This window comes from Telopea speciosissima, chromosome 5 (genome assembly GCF_018873765.1).
Source record: "Telopea speciosissima isolate NSW1024214 ecotype Mountain lineage chromosome 5, Tspe_v1, whole genome shotgun sequence".
Lineage (NCBI taxonomy): Eukaryota > Viridiplantae > Streptophyta > Magnoliopsida > Proteales > Proteaceae > Telopea > Telopea speciosissima.
The window spans coordinates 22,404,782-22,412,867 of record NC_057920.1 but is presented as its reverse complement, the minus strand read 5'-3'; positions in this window follow the sequence as shown (position 1 = coordinate 22,412,867).

The window sequence follows — 8,086 nt, the reverse complement described above, 5'->3', positions numbered from 1 at the left end:
GGTCAACTAGGAGGAAGTCACACGCTAAGGCGGAGCCAGACCAACCGTGGAGAAAGCCCCTCACGATCATGCCAGGACTCATCGCGACGTGACCATTCACCATCCCGCCAATACTCAAGGCGGGAGGGGACTTCAAGGAGAGAACATGAACGACGTCGCAATGAACGTCCTGCCAGGCGTGAGGGATAGACACGGGATGAAGAGCTTGACAAGAGACTCTGAGATCTGGACGAGAAGCTGGAAGGGTTGAAGAAATAGACCAAGGGCGAGACGCACTCAATACCCGGGCAACACCCATTTTCGACAAAGATCAGGTCAGCCACACTCCCATCCAGGTTCAGGTTACCCACCTTCGAACTCTACAGTGGTACCACGGACCCTAATGACCACATCAACTGTTTCAATGGTATGATGACACTATATGGTGGATCGGACGTGGTCTCTTGCAGAGCATTCCCTGCATCCCTCAAGGGTGCAGCTACTTCCTGGTTCTCCAGACTATGACTGAGGTCGATAGGGTCGTTCGTAGAACTGTGCGAGCAATTTGTTACCCGCTTCTAGAGCAGTGCCAAGTAGAAGAAGACCATGGTCAATCTACTGAACGTGGTACAGAACCTTGGGGAGTCCCACAGGGAGTATGTCAGCAGGTTCACCAAGGAATCCTTAGAGGTTCGAGATTTAAAAGACCTGATCAAGGACTTGGCACGTCATGAGACCAGGACTATGAAGGAGCTCCTAGAGCGATGCAATGAGTTCGCCAATATGGTCGAAGTACTGTAGGCTAGGAAGAAGGTGATCGAGGTCAAGCCACAAGATAACAACAGGTCAGCACCAGATGGCCGTAAAGAGAGTAAGAGGTTGAGGACTGAACGACCACAGGAGAAGGGTGACCGCCCATCTGGAAGGACTGATCATCGTCCAGAGAGGAGTGAAAAGCAAGCAGTCCAGAGTTCACGCCGTTGAACACCACCAGGTCTCAGATCCTTATGCAGATTCAAGACCGTGATCTACTCCGTTGGCCACGACCCATGCTAGCAGGACCTGAGAAGCGTAACCCCAATAGGTACTGTCTCTTCCACAAAGAGAATGGACATGGTACAGAAGACTGCTATCAATTGAAGAGGGAGATAGAACAACTTATAAGAGCAGGGAGTTTGAACAAGTACGTGAAGGGGAGACGTGATGGCTATTTGGGCCAAGGAGACAGAGGTCACGATCGAGAAAGAGAAGAGCCCAGAAGGGAAGAAAGAAGGACAAATCGAGAGAGAGACCGCCCAAAGGAGCGAAGGGATGCAGCCGAGCCTAGTGGCACCAAGGGAGCCCCCATCCTCACCATACTTGGAGGACCGGGGCAAGAGTCCACTAGGAAGGCCAAAGCCCATGCCTGGTTCGTGGGAGTAGCGGAGAGACCAACTAAGGTAGCCAAGTCCGAGACAGTGATCTCCTTCTCAGATGAAGACTTGGAAGGACTAAGCTTCCCACATGAGGATGCCCTAGTGGTGCAGGTGGAGGTAGCCAACCGACCTGTACACAGGGTGTTGATAGACACAGGAGCATCAGTAGATGTACTCTCCCTGGAAGCCTATCGATAGTTCAGGTTCGGAGATGATCAACTCAAGCCAGAGCCAACCTACCTCTATGGATTCTTGGGCGCCACCGCCTCCATCAGGGGTACTATAGAGCTACCCGTCACCTTCGGAGTACATCCTCACCAAGTGACGATCGTGGTAAACTTCATGGTCGTCAAGTCCGTGGTGTCTTTCAACGACCTCCTAGGGTGACCATCCCTGATAGCCCTTAGAGGAGTCGTGCCTCCACTCCACCTGAAGATGAAGTTCCCCACTGACAATGGGGTGGGCGAGGTTCGAGGAGATCAGAAGAAAGCAAGGGAGTGCTACGCGACCTTCATCAAGAAAAACAATGGTAACACTCGCGGCATGGCACTCTGCATAGAGAACATAGTCAGTGACCAGAGAGATGAACTGACAGAAAGAAGAGGAAGGCCAGTGGAGGACCTCGTCCCATGGCCGCTCAGCAAAGACGACCCCTCCAAGGTCGTACAGGTTGGGTCACTGTTGAGCAACGAGCAGAAGAATAAGCTTGGGCGTCTACTCTAAGCAAACATGGATGTCTTTGCATGGTCGACCTCTGACATGCCAGGCATACCACGGTCCATAGCAAAGCACCGACTACATGTCGGTCCAACCAAGAAGCCCATCCAACAGAAGTGACGCAACTTTGCCCTTGACTGACAAACAGTCATCAAAGAAGAGGTCAAGAAGTTGAGCTGATCGGGGTTCATCAGAGAAGAAAAGTTCCCTACCTGGCTCACCAACGTGGTCATGGTACCCAAGCCCAACGGGAAGTGGAGAATGTGCGTCGACTACACAGACCTGAATAAGGCATACCCAAAAGATGAGTACCCATTACCCAGGATCGACTTGTTGATCGATGCTTCGTGGACGCCTATTCAGGGTACAACTAGATCCTCATGCATGAGGACGATGAATCCTACACCGCATTCCGAACGAACAAGGAGAACTACTGCTATCATTTTATGCCATTCGAACTAAAGAATGCAGGGGCCACCTACCAAAGGATGGTCAATAAGATGTTCAAGGAACAGATCGGGCGTAACATGGAGGTGTATATGGATGACATGCTCGTGAAAAGCATCCAAGCCCACCAACACCTATCCGACCTGGAGGAAGCATTCGTAGTACTGAGAAAGAACCAGATGAGGCTAAACCCCGCAAAGTATGCCTTCGGTGTAACGTCAGGAAAATTCTTAGGGTTCATGGTCTCAGTACGCGGAATAAAAGCCAAGCCATCCAAGATCAAGGCCATCCAAGAGATGGCGCCCCCTTAGACGGTCAGAGAAGTGCAAAGGCTGAATGGAAGGGTCGCAGCCCTTTCAAGGTTTGTGTCACGATCGGGAGACAAGTGCCTACCATTCTTCAAGACGTTGAAGAACCTCCGAAGTCCAAATGACTTTGCATGGATAGAGGAGTACCAGAAGGCCTTCAAAGAACTAAAGAAGTACCTGGAGAGCCCACCACTGCTTGGGCGACTAGAGCCCAAGGAAGAGCTACAGGTCTACCTAGCTGCCACCTCAGTCATTGTATGCGCCGTACTGTTGAAGGAAGAGGGTAAGGTCTAGAGACCCATCTACTATGTCAGCCATGTTTTGATCGATGCAGAGACTAGGTACACAAGGATTGAAAAGGTGGCCTACGCACTGGTGATCGCAGCTAGGAAGCTAAGACCATATTTTCAGGCCCACACTATCACAGTACTCACCGACCTACCACTAAAGAAGGTACTCCACAAGCCAGACGTCTTCGGACGATTAATAGCCTGGGCGGTAGAGTTGAGTGAGTATGACATCAGATTCCAACCACGGATGGCCATCAAAGGCCAAGCTTTGGCGGACTTCGTTGCCGAATGCACCCTATCTGAGGTCGAACCAGAAGCAAAAGAACCAGAGGAGCATGATCGAGGATTGTGGGAGATGTTCGTGGATGGCTCAAGCAATGCAGCAGGAAGTGGGGCTGGCTTCATACTCACCAGCCCCGAGGGATTTTGAATCCAATATGCTCTCCGATTCACCTTCCAAGCATTCAATAATGAAGCAGAGTACGAAGCACTATTAGCTGGACTCCGGGTAGCCAAGGCCATCAAAGTGACACACCTATCTGTTCGGAGTGACTCCCAGCTTGTAGTGAACCAGGTGAATGGAGAGTATGAGGCGAAGGTCAAGCGAATGGCGTCATACCTAGCACGTGCTCGAGCATTGATCGGGGGGTTCAAGAAGTTTGAGATGTTTCAGGTTCCCAGGATCGATAATACCACGGTCGATACCCTATCCAGGCTAGCCAATGACGAGCTCTAAAACTTGGCTAATGCAGTCTACATTGAGTTCTTGTATGAGCCAACTAATAGGAGAAACAGGTCAATAAGATCGAGGAAGGGCCTAGCTGGATGGACCCTATACTCAATTACCTACAGAACGGCGTCTTACCAGAAGACAAGGTCGAGGCAAGGAAGATAAGGATGAGAGCTGTAAAGTACACCATCCTTGATGGAGTACTATATAAGAGGGGGGTCACAGTACCACTACTCTGGTGCCTAGGACCCAAGGGAGCCGAGTACGCCCTGGCAGAGGTCCATGAGGGGATTTGCGGAAGCCACATGGGGGGACGAGCCCTAGCCTACAAAGTCCTCCTCCAGGGGCACTACTGGCCATGAATGCAATAAGAAGCAATACAGTATGCCAAGAAGTGCGAGTAATGTCAGTTGTTCGCCCTAGTACCCCATCTACTCGCCACCAAATTGACATCAATCCTCAACCCCATCCCCTTTGCCATGTGGGGGGTGGACATCCTAGGCAATTTCACTGCAGCATCAAGGACAAGAAGTACCTGGTCGTTGCTATAGACTACTTCACCAAATGGGTTGAGGCTAAGCCACTGGCCAAAATAACAGAGAATGAAATGGAGAAGTTTGTCTGCGACGACGTCATCTACATGTTCGGGGTGCCAAAGATCCTAGTCTCAGACAACGGCCAACAATTCAACAACCCCAAATTCAGAACATTCTGTCAGAGCTACAACATTGACTATCGGCCTGTCTCGGTAGCATACCCACAGGCCAATGGTCAGGTGGAGGTGACCAACAGAACACTGCTGGAAGGGGTCAAGAAAAGGCTAGAAGGAGCCAAGGGAAAGTGGGTCGAGGAACTATCAAGCGTACTGTGGGCGTACCGAACCACAGTAAGGACACCCACAGGAGAAAGCCCATTCTGCCTAGTATACGGTATGGAGGCACTGGCACCAGTAGAGGTCCTCGCCATGTCCCACAGAGTACTACACTTTAACGAGCGCACATATGTCGACGGACTACAGGCGAACCTAGACTTCATAGATGAGGTCCGAGAGAAGGCACTCCTAAAGGACGTAGTATACCAGCAACGCACTACCAAGTACTACAAAGCCAGAGTGAGAGAGAGGCTATTGCACCAGGGAGACCTAGTCCTAAGAAGGGCAAGTGCATCGCAATCATGGAAGGAAGGGAGGTTGTCTGCTAACTGGGAAGGACCGTATATAGTTTCCAAGCAGATACGTCCACGGACATACCGCTTGAAAACTCCGGGGGGAAAGAAGGTAGACCGTACCGGGAACTCAGAGCACTTGAAGAAGTACTACCAGTAAGAGGAGCAGCAGTAACAGTAGCATAGTCGGCTGTTAGCCAAAGTACATAGTAAGTCACATTACAATTACAATTTTCAAGGATAATTTAAAATTTTACATTGGGATATACTCATCTACTTTCACCACATCAAGGTCCGTAGACCACCAAGGCTTAGTGCCACCAAGGTCTGTAGACCACCAAGGCTCAATGCCACCAAGGTCTGTAGACCACCGAGGCGCAATGCCACCAAGGTCCGTAGACCACCAAGGCGCAGTGCCACCAAGGTCCGCAGACCAACAAAGACCGAGAACTATAAAGGCGCAAGGCTATCAAGGTTGAACGACTACTAGGGCCTATCGGCCACATACGAGGGAGGAGGAACAACATCCAGAAGGAAGACTACTTACTTGGGTGGTACTTCCCCAATGTCAAGCCGCCGACCCGGGAGAAAGGAAAGCAAGCTGCAACGACCAACAAGCAAACCCAGGAGGAAAGGTACCAAAAAAAAAAAAAAAAAAAAGCCTCGGCCAAGGGCCGTAGACGACAGGCTATGGACATAGGCGAGGCTCGAGGTTCGAGGTCTGAGGTCGAAGTTTGCGAGGGGTCGAGGTCAAGGTTCGAGTAAAGACGTGTCTATGGCCAAAGACCAATTCGACTCGACAAAAAAAAAAAAAAGGAGAGGGCACCAACAAGTGCGGGCGAGGAAGCGAATAAGACTAATGATCGAGGTCGTGTGCACGAGACTATGAGTAGAACCAAGCTCCAAGAGGCACCATACCAAATGGAAACCAGGCTAAGAGACGAGAACGAGTCCATACCAGCCGCGGATCACGGGCGCTGATCAAACAGGGCCAAATCGAAGAAGCGCTGATCACCAGGTGTCGATCGATGAGCGTCGCCAGGCGTGGATCGAATGGGCGTCAAAAAGCGTGAATCAGGATCGAATGGGCATCACCAGGCGTCGATCGAAGGGGCGTCAAAGGGCACAGATCGAACAAGGGCGCCACCAATGGGCGTCGACTCTTAAGAAGAAAAAAAAAAAAAAAAAAAAAAGGTCCAAAAGGCCACGGCCAAGAGACCACGGCCAAGAGGCCACGGCTTATGGGCGCCAACCCCTTAGGCAAGGAGATGAATAAGAAAAAAAAAAGAGACTAAGGGTCCACGCCCAAAAAGCCATGGGCTCGGACTCTTGAGTGAGAGCAAAGGTAGGAGAGAGAAGAGAGAGAAGAAAGATTGAAAAAAAAAAAAAGACCAAGGGTCCACGCCCAATAAGCCATGGGTGCAGACTCTTGAGTGAAAGCAAAAGTAGGAGAGAGAAAAGAAGAAAAAGTAAGAGAAAAAAGGGGGTTTTTGGCCACAGCCAAGGATCGAACACCGATCGACGAGCATGGACCTACACAGGCGTAGATCGAATGAGGGCGCGATTCGAACAGGCGTCACCAGGCACGGAATGAGTGCACAGGCATTGACCTCACAAGAGCAGGGACAAGACAGAAGCCAAGAAGCGCGGAGGTAGGCACAAGGCTGGCCAAGCCATCAAAGCAAGGCTAATGGCCAAGAGAGATCAAGCAAGCATGCAGGAGGCACCACGATTCATTGCCTCCCAAAAGCAAACACTTGGGGGCCCCAAATAGAAAAGACCAAGTTCAAAAAAGGTTGGAGGCCTGCAGACCCGCAAGCTGGGCATGTTCGAGGTTCGAGGATCGAGGTCCGAGGTTCAAGGATCAGAGGATCGAGGATCGAGGTCTGAGGTCAGAGTTCACGAAGGTTTGAGCAAAGATGTGTCTGTGGCCAAAGACCAATTCGAGTAAAAAAAAAAAAAAAAAAAAAAAAAAAAAAAGAGGGAAGTACGAGATGTCATATTTGTCGCGAGGTCGAGGTTTAGAAGTAGAGTCCGAGAAGAGAAGTTCATGGAGTTCAAGATGGTTCGAACATCAAGGTCCGTAGACCACCAAGGCGCAATGCCACCAAGGCCCGTTGGCCACCAAGACGCAATACCACCGAGGCCTGTTGGTCACCAAGGAGCAATGCCACCAAGGCCTATTGGCCATCAAGGTCCGTAGACCACCAAGACGCAATGCCATCAAGGCCCGTTGGCCATTAAGGTCCGTAGACCACCAAGGCGCAATGCCACCAAGGCCCGTTGGCCACCAAGGTCCGTAGACCACTAAGGCCCGTTGGCCACCAAGGTCCGCAGACCACCAAGGCGCAATGCCATTAAGGTCCGTAGACCACTAAGGCACAATGCCACCAAGGTCTGCAAACCACTAAGGCACAACGCCACTAAGGTCCGCAGACCTCCAAGGCTAAGCAAGCCATCAGGAAGGCCAAGGGCCAATAACCAAGAAAGGAAGAGATTAGAGGACAACAAGGGAGACAAAGCTTCAAAACAAAAAATGCAAAGTCTACTCTCTTAAGCACTCTGTTCCAAGAGAGTGGGGGACAAATGATAAACCCAAAATTAACCCTGGCCACTCAGGGATGGCCACATGTCCTAGCCCAGGAAGGCGGACCAAGATCGAGTAGGCGCGAACCACGGCGGATGGGCACCAATCGAACAGGCGCGGACTTGGAAGGGCGCCAAACAAGGCACAGGAGCAGACCGCGGACTCCGGGTGCGGATTGCAGACCCTGGGCGGGGACAAACCCCGGGTGCGAATCTGCCCTGGGAGCAGACTGACCCCCCCGGGCGTGGATTGCCTGGGCACGGACCGCCTGGGTGCAGATCGAGGGGCGCAGACTGCCTGGGCATAGACTACCTGGGCGCGGACTGAGGGCGTGGTCTGAACCCGTGCGCGAACTGTCTAGGCGCGGACTGAAGAGCCCAGGCATGGATCTCCTCGGGCGCAGTCATCCTTGGACGACGACGACCACGACCACCGCCATCTACAGAACA